This window comes from Macrosteles quadrilineatus, unplaced genomic scaffold (genome assembly GCF_028750875.1).
Source record: "Macrosteles quadrilineatus isolate MER2022 unplaced genomic scaffold, UCM_ALF_1.0 Scaffold_30__1_contigs__length_1495292, whole genome shotgun sequence".
Classification (NCBI taxonomy): Eukaryota; Metazoa; Arthropoda; class Insecta; order Hemiptera; family Cicadellidae; genus Macrosteles; species Macrosteles quadrilineatus.
The window spans coordinates 498,794-514,386 of NW_026542623.1; the positions used below are offsets into that span (position 1 = coordinate 498,794).

At 35.6% G+C, this 15,593-nt stretch overlaps 1 protein-coding gene across 2 annotated transcripts in view; it reads right to left on the bottom strand.

Moving 5' to 3' along the window:
* Positions 1–15,593, bottom strand: part of LOC129005686 (FERM, ARHGEF and pleckstrin domain-containing protein 1-like) — a 93,831-nt gene that overhangs the window by 44,526 nt on the left and 33,712 nt on the right. The window lies entirely within an intron of this gene.

Here is a 15,593-nt window from a genome sequence, read left to right on the forward strand (position 1 = left end):
AAAAATGTTGATAGCTTGTTATAAAATAAATAAATTCAACAAATTTGATGAAAATTTATCCTTAAACAAGCAAACTACAACAGTTTGCTACATAAAAATAACATAAGGATTTTAAATTTACCATTTAAAAAGTTTCTTTGTAATTATTTGGCGCACAACAACGCTTCAACAAACTAAATTATTTGTTTTTTTAAGCACTACAAAATGGTTTGTAAGGAAATTTCCAAATCTTATGTGTTTAGGGTCAAATATGGGGTAAACAAATTTTTATATCATAATATCCCCCAGTAAACCTGATCACAAAGTTCAATCAGCTTGTTCGCAAACTTTTTTGAATAAACTTAGATTCATACGTTTGTACAAATTTTCAAGAGCCAATATAATAATAAATAAAGTAAATATTTTTCAATAATTTAAATTAAACATAATTCTGCAGAAAAACTACTATAATCTTAAAACTAAATTTTTCCCTATTTCATTTGAGAAATTAAATAAAAATGTAGCATAACTCATAAACACGGCGAACGTTAAAACCCAACAAGTTGACCACTCAAACTCGTGCAGAATGCAAGGATGATCTCATATAGTGTTGGAGTTTGCAATAAACTGTGGTCAAGATTGGAGCGAGTTGAGGATCTAAATGAGTTTGACCTTTGACCCGGGCCTGGGTGAGTCAACTAATGCAGCAGTTTTCAAACCCTCCCACCAGTGCGATGCTGAGCAATAATCACCACCGCCATATGGTCTCTATAGCACCCACACACACACACCAACACACAAACTCGCACACTGCTAGAACATGACTGAGGTCTCTGCTAGCTCTACAGTGTTTCCCGACCTTTTTTCTTTATGTACATTCCCATAAGACGAGTAGAATATATTGCATGTTTATATTTTATTATTTTTGCCATCCTCACAAACCATCTAGTCGGAAAGACTACAATTTTTTTAAATCTGTGATCTGTTATATTAACGCACTTGTTCGAATATATAAATTACGTCCTCAGAAGACCTCCAAGTATTAAGTTGAAAAAGCAATCAAAGTAAAGAAAATATAATTCGGTCTCGGGTCTAGGAAACCATGAGACCTACAGTAATGGAATTGACTATAATAGTTAATGGCTAAGAACCACATTAAAAGAAGACAACAACAAAATTAGAATTAATAAAGTAAAATAAAATAGCAAAAATCTATAATTTTGTTGAGCGTCATTGTTCAGATTTTAAATTTATTAAAAAGTTTTTCCTTACAACAATTTACTTTTCAGTACTCAAATCCTCTTTTCCAGAATTATCCTAGTCGACCCTAATACACAGACAACTTCAAAAATAAACCAATAAACCAAACATAAATAATCAATAAAACACTTAATACTTATGAGTTCAAATCAATTTAATTTATTAGAGCACAAAAGCAATTATTCAGGTATATCTTCCAAACACACGACCCTAGAACATTTGGGATCTTGCAAAGCTAATGAGGTACACTGGGAACACTGCAGTCTGCTAATTGTTAAGCAGATCATTGCCTTACTTAGCCAACAAATACCACATAATAACACAGGGAATATTGCAGATGTTCCACCTTTGGCTCAGGATAAAATAAAATTATGAAAAACACTTTTCATACACAAATAATTGTGAAGCAGATACAAAGAATGTTTGAAAGCTCATTTTAAAACCATTTAAAACCCATACAGTTGTTAAAGATATGATTATACATTTCTATTTGGCATTTTTTTACACTTTTACATCAACTAGTTTTTAAAATATTCCCAATCATTAGGTGGTAGGAAAGTGAGGTTATAAATGTTCTGAAAGACTACTTATTGAAATTTCTTGTTTCAGTGGCATGAAAAAGAAATATGTATTGAATTTATTCAATTGTATATATATTATTTTATGGTTATAAATGGTTCTATTGACTAGTATTATATTTCTTTTACTTGGTAAATTTACTTTCCACCATCCCTACAGAAAGAAGGTATTTTCCATGACAGCTGATATTAAGAATCAATACTTGTTTCCACCAAGTCCTAGTTTTGAAACAAAAGAAAATCCTGATCAGCAGATTTCCCTTGCTCTTAATCAGAATATTATTTTTATTATTTAAATCAGCTGTTTCCTGTTTCTACTGCTAAACAATATAAATCTTTAAGTTCGGCTTTGTCTCACACATGAAACTTAATTGCAATTGGAAAATGAAACTTTTCATACTTGTAACAAAACATACTGATTTTAGTAATCATAAGATTTAAAATCTTAATTTATTATTCATCAAACTTTTTTTATGCGTTTAAACCTAAAGTTCTACCCAATTTTATTTTTCATAAGTTAAACATTTTAACCTATTCCTAATATTTTTAACCTAAACAAATTTATAAGAAACTAAACACAGGGGATGATTCAGTTGAAATAATAAATTTATCTACAAACAAGTGACACAGGAAATCATTAGATTGCGGCTACAGACTAATTTTCTAATTGGTCGACAACGCAATCTAGTTAAGTGAATCACAATCAAGTTAACATAAACTAGATCAGTAAAACATTGCAATTAGTACATTGGTGTTATGGACCTTGACAGTTGCTGTTCAACAGATGTGCCGTTTGATTTTCCTCATGGCAATAGCATAGAGGGAAAATGAACTGACAACTTTTAACAACTCATATACCTCCCTTAAGGTTCTTAGATAAAGAAATCGGTAAGTCTTTAATGTTAAAACCCTTCGCAATTGTAAAATGGAATGAAATGTTAGACTTTTAGAGATAATACGGGTTTTTTGTTAAGTCCAATTTTTGGTTAACTAAATAAACTTTATTTTGCGAATAAACTTCATTTATTTTGGGAACAACTGTAGCATGGATAAATATATATATATATACACTCATACACTTAAATTTAATATCTGACTAAACTGCAACTTGTACTTTCACACAGTCACTTGGCAGTTTAAACATCAAAAGCACCAAAGCAGGTGTCACAGTAAATGATTGAGGTCCCTCCACCACCCACCCTGTATACATTATGTATGTGTTGTGTATAAGTGATGAACTCTTCCACAGACCCCATCTCTCACTTCTGACACAAATTACATTTCTAAATGATTAAACTACTTTCTGTTACTGTTCAACTTTTACTCATTTTTAACTTCCATTAGACAACTGTACAATGAGTTATATTTGTGTTTTGGCTTGTAAGGGAATAGTATGGGGTGCATGGGTTATAGTAGCGGTAGATTTGTCATGACGTGTGAACAGTAAATTTCATAAACCCTTCAGTATGTATAATGTGTTACTTTTAACTGGAATTCCTACTCATGGCTTATGGATAACAATAGGGCCATACTGTAATTAGTTATTTCTTTTTTTAGAGGTTGGCGGCCTCTTTTATTGCATTTGCCCGCCCACATAGGCTACAGACATGTGCGTGAAACAATAGCCTTAGTCACTAACAAGACTACAAGATCGCGCCACTCATCCTACACTCATCCTTCACTCATATTTGGGTTAAAATACGCACATAGTGGCGTCCCCATCTTAAATTATTGATAATTGATAATTGATAATACAGTAGAGTCCCGCAAACTCGGTGTAATGTGGACTGGAAGGGTCCCAAGTTTGTGAAATGCTGGGTTATTAGGAACTAGGGTTAAAAATAAGAAAAATACAATTTTTACGCTTTTTAACCGCCTTTCATAATTATATTTATATTAAAAGTCAGTATTAAGTCATCAGATATAGTTAAACAATCCTTGGTATGAGTTGCAAATGATTTTACTTGAGCTGGCTTGAGTCCATGTTTAACTCAGACTCAAAAATCACTAATTTTCTGAGACAGGTGTTGGCCGAGTTATCCAGACTTCCGTGTTATTGAGTGCCGAGTTTGCGGGACTCTACTGTATAAGCATCAGCAAAGCAACCGGTAAATTAGAGCAGTACAAGGATGAAGCGTACTGATAAAAATCAGTGGCAGGTACCAGTATCCGAACCCATGAAATTGCTGCCTTGGGCCCAAAGACTGTGGCACCACCAATTGAGCGACCGACTTACCAACTGAACGAAAGACTCACCAACTGTGCCATTGACTCACCGAATGTGCTACCAACTCACAAAACATCCCCTTTTATACCCTTATCCAAAATACTTATCCCACATTACGGTAGGCCTATTCGTTTAGTGGTTGATATTGACCAAACATATGTAATTTTTGAATAATATTTCGGTTAAAATATGCATCACCCTCACCTTACTTCAGAATATATATTGATGTAGGAATATAGTACAGTATTAGTGATGCAATTAGTGTCATAGTGACAGTGGTAGCATGCTGAGCAGCAAAGGTAGAATTTTACGATTCCTGTGAGGATGGGACGCTGAATATTGTATACGTGATCCCTCTACCTGTGGCTATGGTGGCTTGCTGTCCCTCGACCTATGTGCATTGTATGTTATGTTATGACTAACCAATACAAGTAGACTCTTATCACATTGTAAAATTTAAAGCTCGTTTTTCGTTTCAATTTAATTTTGATGAAACTGGGCGTTAGTGTTGACAACATTTTATTTCTATTATTTTAGGGTTAATTTCATGATTTGTGCTTTTCTGTTTATTTTAACTAGGAGGCGAGTTATTGTTTACGATTTGATCGTTTCATTTGGTCAATCGAGGAATTAAATAACTGAAATAACAAGAAACAAATTGTAAACAAAATTAATCTTAGCGGCATTGGTTCTAAGCAATAAAATTGCCTTCAGATGATCCAAAAGAATGACAAGTCTACTTAGGGAGTAAGTTCAATCTATGGTTATGTGCGATGTAATGTGGTACACGCAAATATATATTTTCTCCAAATAGCGTAGAAGAAAATATATCCGTAAAACAAGCAAAATGTGACGGTTTACTTATTTTCCAGAAAATTAACATGATAATTTTAAATGTAGAGATTTTGGGATTTGTTGTAACCTTTTCAAACAACTATGCTTGGATACTAAACGCGATCAATGGCAGTAGGCCTAGTCAGAATTAGGCCCTAGAAAATTGTATGCTTTAACACAAACAATTTTTGAAAAAATAAAGTCTCTAAAACCCTGACTCTAAATTTAGAAAACAAATGTTGCTGGTTCGCAAACACATTCAACTGTAGGCCTATACAGCTCTAAAGCTTCATGCCAAATTTCATAAAAAACGGACCAAAATTACTCAAGTTATCATGTTCATATACATATAATAGTTTCGTCCAGGGAAATTTGCTAATAAAAAATCCCAGAAGAGAAATGAAAAATCTCTTTAGGTTACAAGATTAAAAACAAGCAATACATTTAAATTCTGATCTTTCCTGTTAAATGACTACGTTATGTGTTTGTAAAAAGTTTTAATAATCTAAAAATACTGTTTAGGATTAGGTTATTTGAGGTTGGATTAGGTTAGGTTAGAATCAAAACATAGCTATAAAACCACTTTGAGTATTGTCAAACACAAATTTAATAGTGGTACATTTACAAAAGAAAAATAGGGGGGAAAAGTACTACAACAAGAATACATTACAAAACATAGTAACTGTAATTAAAATGCCGGAGAGATAACACACCAACCTATGTCACGGAATATAACAGAAACAATGTGGACTACTAACATAAACAAATTATGTCATTGGTCCGAAAGTAAACACGATTTTATCACTATTTAAATGGCACAGTCAAACCAGCTATAGAAATTTTGGGCAAGTGACGTCATTTTTATGTTTACGATCCATACCGTTTCTGTTCTAATATCCATGGCGGTGTTGCCGAGTGTGGGCGTCGCCGTGTCGGGTTTGCACCGCTGCAAGCCCGACGGCGCACATGAAAGTAAAATTAGGCAACAGTTGCTGTCAGTTGTCAGTTGTCGATCTGGAGGGAAACTACCCGGAACAAGCGGCAACTGAGCAACTGTCACTTGAGGAATGCGGACGTCGCGAGAGTTGTCTTTGTGAACATCCGACATACAAACACTGTAAACGGACGTCTTAATTTCCTTACGTTAGTGCGTTGGTGGTCCCTTGTGGGACATTACACAAACGATGGGGGTTGTAGAAAATCTAATTTCTTTGGTGATTTAAAAGATGCTACGGCTCACAACGCAATATAACTCGTTTGGCAATAGGAATTAACGTGATACGCTTTCCCCCATTAGCTTGTCAACAACCTTTATAAGATAAGCGGTGGGAGTAACTACAACATTTATCAGATAAGCGGCGGGAGTAACTACGACCTTTATCAGTTAAGCGGTGGGAGTAACAACAACCTTTATGAAGTAAGTGGTGGGAGTAACTACAACCTTTATCAGATAAGCGGTGGGAGTAACTACAACCTTTATCAGATAAGCTGTGGGAGTAACAACAACCTTTATGAAGTAAGTGGTGGGAGTAACAACAACCTTTATGAAGTAAGTGGTGGGAGTAACTACAACCTTTATCAGATAAGCGGTGGGAGTAACTACAACCTTTATCAGATAAGCGGTGGGAGTAACAACAACCTTTATCAGATAAGCGGTGGGAGTAACTACAACCTTTATCAGATAAGCGGTGGGAGTAACTACAACCTTTATCAGATAAGCGGTGGGAGTAACTACAACCTTTATCAGATAAGCGGTGGGAGTAACTACAACCTTTATCAGGTAAGCGGTGGGAGTAACTACAACCATTATCAGGTAAGCGGTGGGAGTAACTACAACCATTATCAGGTAAGCGGTGGGAGTAACTACAACCTTTATGAGGTAAGCGGTGGTAGTAACTACAACCTTTATCAGTTAAGCGGCGGGAGTAACTACGACCTTTATCAGTTAAGCGGTGGGAGTAACTACAACCTTTATGAAGTAAGTGGTGGGAGTAACTACAACCTTTATCAGATAAGCGGTGGGAGTAACTACAACCTTTATCAGATAAGCGGTGGGAGTAACTACAACCTTTATGAAGTAAGTGGTGGGAGTAACTACAACATTTATCAGATAAGCGGCGGGAGTAACTACGACCTTTATCAGTTAAGCGGTGGGAGTAACTACAACCTTTATGAAGTAAGTGGTGGGAGTAACTACAACATTTATCAGATAAGCGGCGGGAGTAACTACGACCTTTATCAGTTAAGCGGTGGGAGTAACTACAACCTTTATGAAGTAAGTGGTGGGAGTAACTACAACCTTTATCAGATAAGCGGTGGGAGTAACTACAACCTTTATCAGATAAGCTGTGGGAGTAACAACAACCTTTATGAAGTAAGTGGTGGGAGTAACAACAACCTTTATGAAGTAAGTGGTGGGAGTAACTACAACCTTTATCAGATAAGCGGTGGGAGTAACTACAACCTTTATCAGATAAGCGGTGGGAGTAACAACAACCTTTATCAGATAAGCGGTGGGAGTAACTACAACCTTTATCAGATAAGCGGTGGGAGTAACTACAACCTTTATCAGATAAGCGGTGGGAGTAACTACAACCTTTATCAGATAAGCGGTGGGAGTAACTACAACCTTTATCAGGTAAGCGGTGGGAGTAACTACAACCATTATCAGGTAAGCGGTGGGAGTAACTACAACCATTATCAGGTAAGCGGTGGGAGTAACTACAACCTTTATGAGGTAAGCGGTGGTAGTAACTACAACCTTTATCAGATAAGCGGTGGGAGTAACTACAACCTTTATCAGATAAGCGGTGGGAGTAACTACAACCTTTATCAGATAAGCGGTGGGAGTAAATACAACCTTTATCAGATAAGCGGTGGGAGTAACTACAACCTTTATCAGATAAGCGGTGGGAGTAACTACAACCTTTATCAGATAAGCGGTGGGAGTAACTACAACCTTTATCAGATAAGCGGTGGGAGTAACTACAACCTTTATCAGATAAGCGGTGGGAGTAACTACAACCTTTATCAGATAAGCGGTGGGAGTAACTACAACCTTTATCAGGTAAGCGGCGGGAGTAACTACAACCTTTATCAGGTAAGCGGCGGGAGTAACTACAACCTTTATCAGATAAGCGGCGGGAGTAACTACAACCTTTATCAGATAAGCGGCGGGAGTAACTACAACCTTTATCATATAAGCGGTGGGAGTAACTACAACCTTTATCAGGTAAGCGGTGGGAGTAACTACAACCTTTATCAGGTAAGCGGTGGGAGTAACTACAACCTTTATCAGATAAGCGGTGGGAGTAACTACAACCTTTATCAGATAAACGGTGGGAGTAACTACAACCTTTATCAGATAAGCGGTGGGAGTAACTACAACCTTTATCATATAAGCGGTGGGAGTAACTACAACCTTTATCAGATAAGCGGTGGGAGTAACTACAACCTTTATCAGATAAGCGGTGGGAGTAACTACAACCTTTATCAGATAAGCGGTGGGAGTAACTACAACCTTTATGAGGTAAGCGGTGTTTATCAGATAAGCGGTGGGAGTAACTACAACCTTTTCAGATAAGCGGTGGGAGTAACTACAACCTTTATCAGATAAGCGGTGGGAGTAACTACAACCTTTATCATGTAAGCGGTGGGAGTAACTACAACCTTTATACAACCTGATTCAATATAACTGGTAGAATATAAATCAAGAAAGGTTGACAAAAACTGCAAAGATTAGTAACAAATAATAAAATGTCTTAAAATCTGACTACAGTGTAGTTTGTAGCTTAGTACATATAAAAAAAAACAAATAAAACACACTCGCACACTTACATCACTTTGGAAACCACTTTTCCCTTTTAAGTAGGGCCCACAACAAATAATCAACCTTAAACTGAAACTCGAAAATGTTGACGAAAAATACTTTATCTTTATAGGTCTACTATGTATAGGGAGAGAAAGTAAAAATGAGTAACAGAAAGTAGTTTAAACATTTAGATATGTAATTTGTGTCAGAAGTGAGAGATGAGGTCTGTGGAAGAGTTCATCACTTATACACAACACATACATAATGTAGACAGGGTGGGAGGTGAGGGACCTCAATCATTTACTGTGACACCTGCTTTGGTGCTTTTGATGTTTGGACTGCAAAGTGACTGAGTGAAAGTACCCACAATTTGTAGTTTAGTTGAGAAAATATTTAAATTTAGGAAACATGTATTTTTTACGTCCTACTCTAGAGGAGAAGTTATAATGTTGAGCATTTTCGGTTTAAAGAGCACTAAATTACAGTTAACAGAATTTGTATGCCAAGCTTAATGTTTAACCTTATATTTTTGGATAAATGTTGCCCTGATACAAAATGTATCGAACACGTATTTTAGTTTGAATTGTATCCATCAATGAACTACCAAAATATAATAAAATACACAATTAAACATGCATTTGAATATATAATCAATTGAAATTCACTTCAAAAATGGAACATTCAAAATAGGCTAGAAAATATATTAATGAAGGCCCAAGAGGCACATTAACAAATTAGAAATCAGTCTTTGCCTTAACTACTCGCACCTCGTGAAGAAACCCAGTGGTAAAACAAGGGTAAAATAATTGAAATGCCGTTCATAATTGAATTGAAACAAAATTAGTAACACATTATTCTTATTTAAAACAATTGTATTCCTTTTTCAGCAATACATTGACATTGTAACGGTGTAATAATTACATGAATGTTTCGTGAACAAATATTATTGTTAAGTTTATTAGATAGCATTACACTTAATTGAACTGAAATTCTCGTTTAGCCTAATGGTTATCACACAATTATGTCTGATTATATTGACTAACATTTTATCAGCCCGTATGATTTCATTTCAATTTAACAGTCCTACTAATTTCCGCTGATGATTTAAGTTCACGAATCACTGTATTTATAACGACAACAATCAATATTTAAATTGATAAATAGTTTAATAATTTGGACCCTTTCCGTCACAGGGGCAGGCCAGAACCATAAAGCACCTCATCAGAATACTGTACTAGAATAGTCGAATTATTGCTCACCTAACCATAGTTGTGTGTAACATACACAATTAAAGTTTCAGGTGCCTTGGTTACACCCTAAGACCCTAACATAACCTCAAAATAACCTATCCTTATACGTAATATACAAATTATACAATTAAAAAAATATATATAAATTATAAAATTTAAAAAATTATAAATTATAAAATATATAGCATTATAAAATTTCATACTGAAAGTGGAACTCGTATAACGTGGAAACCCCATTTGATTATTAGGGAAGTCTTGGAATAAACTAATAAAACATAGCTACGTTTAGGAACAAATTTTCCCACTTATTAGATAATCTACCTATAGTAAACGTGTTTGAGATTCATATTGAACTATTTTTAACACACTGTTCTTTTCGTCAGCAATATTTAAATCTCTTGGTTACACTTCTACATTATTATTATCATCGCGAAATCTAACTTGATCAACAGACAAAACTGTTGTCAAAAAACACATTTAAAGTGTTCTACAAGATACAAGGGGTTAAACATTGGTACAATGTAAATGGAAGTGGATGTCAGTGGATGAGCGAGTGAGACAGAAGACAAGAGGGTAGAGAAGGTAATGAAAGTACGACGGTCAGGGGGTGTGGAAGGGGGGGGGGTTAGCGAGACAGTCGGAAATATGAGTTTGTTAATAATACAACTGACCCCTGCCTTTACAGCACAAGAGGTACAATATTGCAATACGACCGACCATGCCTCACTTTCATCGCTTTACTGCCCCAACTAAAACGTCGAGCAACAGAAATATTGTTTTACAGTCCCTACAAGTTTCTACTTTATACTCTAACTATTTTTACTACAATATACGTGTATGAAATACATATTCAACATAGAGATGCAGTGTTGTTTCGTATTACTTTCCAATATTTGTAATATTACTCAGCATCGTTTAGTAATTACGATATCGTTTCAGTATCCATTCTTCAGCAACGACATCGTTTAATAATACCATTAACTATTGAATACAAACTACGATATCGTTTCAATATCGTTTTGCTATCCGACATATGCACTAAATGAATCCGTTCTACATCTTCATTTCACAATCTAAACTACTGAAAATAATGTTTCACCATCTGACCTCAGTACTACATCATTTAACTGTCCAAACTAATGTAAAGAGTCGTTTACAATTCGATATCCGTATTTAGGCCTTAGTTGTGTTTAGTTTATTAAATTCATCTTTTCTTCAACAGTTGAGATAAATTAGTGATGAAAATTAAGCAAATCCCCATTGTTACTACTATAATCGTATTCATCATCCTTTCCTGTTCAATTTATCCAAATTGCTGACTTTTCCCTGTTCCTCTTGACGCCAACGAAACGCTTCACTACACTTCACTACGCTCAAACAGTATAATTGTAATGCTGATATAACTTATTTTATCTGTGGTGTAATCATTGAAAACATACAAACATGATCAAACTATTGCACTGGATTTCCTTTAAATTATTTTTGTTACAGGCAGGGTTTGTCAAGGAATATTGAATTTAATTACTGATAGACATTTACAGTGTAACGGGGAGCGATCTGGTCTAGTGGTAGAGCGCGAGCCTTCGGTCACCCAGGTCCCAGGTTCAAATCCCACCAATGACCAATGAATTTTGTCTAATGCCGCGAACCTAGAGGTCTAATCTGAAGTAACTTAAGTATAAAGTAATAAAGCTTACTAATGGTATGCGTATGGTTGTCAATTAGTTTAAATTGTGTAATTCGTAGAACAACCAAACACAAGCTTGGATAACCAGCAGGCCTATTCCATTACAAAGAGTAGTAGTAAACCAATATTTTGAACCAACTAAAATGTAATCTCGATATTTACGAGCCAGAATCTTGGCCATCATCCACCTCAGAGTCAATAGTACAATACGAACAAGAAGTGGTTTTCCCAACATTGGCAAGCTATTGAGATCTTTGCTTTGACAGTTGGTCTTTGGAAAGAAAAACAAGTCCTTAGATTTGATCGCTTAGACAAACGCCAACTTTGGTTTCATCTCTACAAAGTTTAGCTTTTCCGATACTAGTCACATGAACATGTTTGAAACGTTACTAAACTGTGTAAATAGACACTACGCCGTTTTCCCGGGTCTAAATTAAGGCTAAGTATCGACCGATTAGATATGGATTCAAATTATATAAAATTATTGTAATACGGGGACTTTTCCATTAATTCACTACTATCAGTTGAAAATATAAGGTTAATGTTATACCTCGGTTCTAACCTAACCTAACCCAACTAATAACCTAACCCTAAATAGGATTTGTGGATTATTTTAACATAAAAAAATTGAAAGTTGAAAATTTGAGTTAATAAATTAAAGGGAAAAGCCCCAATACTACGAAAAGTTTAGGACTTGTTTTATAAAGAATGCGTTAAAAACTATCAAGAGTAAGCCTAATCTTAGAAATAACATAGGTAATCTACAACATTTTCAAGGTAGGAAACTCCAACCTACTAGCTCACTGGTTAGATAAAACTTATCAAATTAATAACAAAAGTACTATTACATCCCCTTACAAATTCTTTTAGTCAAAATATGTTACAACCAATCAGAATCTACACACTGTTAATTTAACAACACACTACTTCGTTCACAATATTTAGGTGGGTTTAGAGTAAGAAATCTGTCCCCTGAGCTTTAAAATAGCTCAACAGCTGATTGAGCAAAATCAACATACATTAAATTCAAAAAAGTGGCGGGGGAACTTCTCAACCGCCTAAATATTGTAAACGAAGTAGGTCTATAGGTTCATTGCCAAGGCCAGGGAAGCAGTATGTTTCACACTTGTGACCGGGGAAATAGTAGCTTTCTGCTCTAGCTTTCACAACAATCTAGTCCACCGCGGCCTTGAAAACAGCTGATCCGGGTCTCGCACCATCACTGATCACCGTTATATTGGAATTGAATAGATATATATATAAACATGCAGTTTTTACTCCAAAGTGACAAATGATGCTTTGTGTGCGTGCAACAATGCTCACGGGGACGTGGGGTTAGCGTAAAATACGTGTTTGGAAGTGTTCGAACCCGGGACTTAAGGACCGAGTACAACGATCAACACTGTTCAACTAGCATATCTCGAAAAAAAAATCTTTAAAGTTAACTATTCGCGTTCAATTAAGTATCCATATAGACGTTTGTGCAACATTCTTTATCAACGCAATAATACCCCCGCCGCAGCAAACCTGCAGACTAAGCGAATTTCCATTTCCCTGAATGGATTTACACTAAAATGTCTCCTTAAAAATATTACATTTATTCCCTATTTAAATAGAATCAGTTTAAAACATACTTAGGTTTGCTGCAACAGGGAGGGTAAAAGTGTTTTTTATGTAAAATGTTAATAGTTAGTAAGAAATAAAAACATTTTCCAAATCTGGGCAAAATATGTTTATAAACAAGCAAACTACAACAGTTTACTTATTCTCCATAAGAATAACATGGGAATTTTAAATTTACAATTTTTTGGAATTTTCTCCGTAACCATTAGGCGCATTATAACGCTTCAATATACTAAATTATTTGTTTTTTTAAGCTCTACAAAACTGTTTTGAAAGAAATTGCAAAATTTTATGTTTTTTGGGTCAAAAATGGGGAAAACCCATTTTTACCCCATAAAAGCCCCCATAAACCCCCGTTCCCATGGTCCGATCATGCTGGTTCGCGAACTCGTTCGAATAAACGTAGGTTTACACGTTTGTACCAAATTTCATGAAAATCGGATCATTTTTGCTCGAGTTATCGCGCTAACGGACACACACACACACACACACACACACACACACACACACACACATATATATATATATATATATATATATATATATATATATATATATGAATTTGAACGAATGGTGTTTTTTACCTCTAGGGACCTCAAAACGAAAAAAAAATCGGTCCCGGGTCCAGGTCTTACCGTGAGTACTACGGTAATAGCTTATTCCCTATATGGGAAATTCGCTAAAAACTAAAGTAAATATTTTTTTGGATTTTTAATTGTGATTTACAGTACCATCAAACCCCGTAAGAAATTATAATAATACAATTTCCACAAACCGATTCTAATAGTTTTGATTTAAATTAATTTACGTAACAACCCTTTTAACCCTGAAAAAATTGACACACTTACCAACACAGTACACATTCTACGGTTCAAAAGCTATTGCAATTTTCGTAGACTAATTCCTCCCTTAAAAATCCATTAATTTCCTTAAACATAAAAAAGCTTACAGATCCCATGGAAGAACCCACAAACCAAGTTTCATCAAAGTCGGATCACAGGTAAAGTCTGTCTGTGCACATCCACACACAATTTTATGGCCAAACTGACAGAAGAAAATAAGTTGTCAGCTGATACCGTTTATTTACCATAACATCAGAGAAAATAAATCAAGAATGTAAAGCCAACACAATCTATTCCATAAGCCCAATGTCTATTGTGACGTCATAAGTTATTCTTCTCCTCTCCGACACTCAGCAAGCGGAAAGTTGATTAAACAAGCGGCATTACCGAATCAATTTCGACGAGTGAATGAAGTATTGGAAAGTTATTGAATAAAGATGCGAATCACTTAATTGACTGTTATTGTCTCCGAATATAAAGGGGTCCAATTATCACGGACGCCATTTAACCGGCTTTCCACCCGTTAACGAGATATTTACCGTCTCTAATTAATTTCTGCGTTCGTTCGTCAGAAAAGATTAGACGCTGGTGGAACAAAATCCACCACGGTTGATTTGTTTTGCAAAATACCGTCAAGTCATTGTAAAGAAACACAGCACAACGGAGGCATATTATTTTTAAATCATGTTCTGGTTACTGTAAGATAAATAATAAAGGAAAATATAATGTTAACCGATTATTGAAGTGTTGAGTGTTGCCAAAAGATAAAAAGGGGAACACCATTGATTTGAGTTGTGTGCGAATAATTCGATACTAATGAAAATGATATTGTAGGCCTACATTGACTCGGATCCTTGAATGTTTATCGATCCTTTGAATCCGATTATGGACACATTTGAATCCGGTAATGTTTGGCCTCGATTATCGCACGGTATCGATACATTGTCTACAAAGCAAGCCTGGGCCGACAACGACACATGACTGCAATTAATTGTAGACCCGTATCGATACTTTGACTCCGACGCTGGGCCGGTATAATCGATATTTAATATACAATGCTTAAACGATACCGATACTTTGACTCCGATGCAGGACCGTTAACGGTACAGTACTTAATCTCCGATGCTGAACCGATATTAATCATTTAACCCTGATGCCAGGCCAGTATCGATACTTGAACTCCGATACAGGACCAGTATCGATACTTAATCTCCGATGCTGAACCGATATTAATCATTTAACCCTGATGCCAGACCAGTATCGATACTTGAACTCCGATTCATGACCAGTATCGATACTTAATCTCCGATGCTGAACCGATATTAACCATTTTACCCTGATGCCAGACCAGTATCGATACTTGAACTCCGATACAGGACCGGTATCGATACTTAATCTCCGATGCTGAACCGATATTAATCATTCTACCCTGATGCCAGACCAGTATCGATACTTGAACTCCGATACAGGACCGGTATCGATACTTAATCTCCGATGCTGAA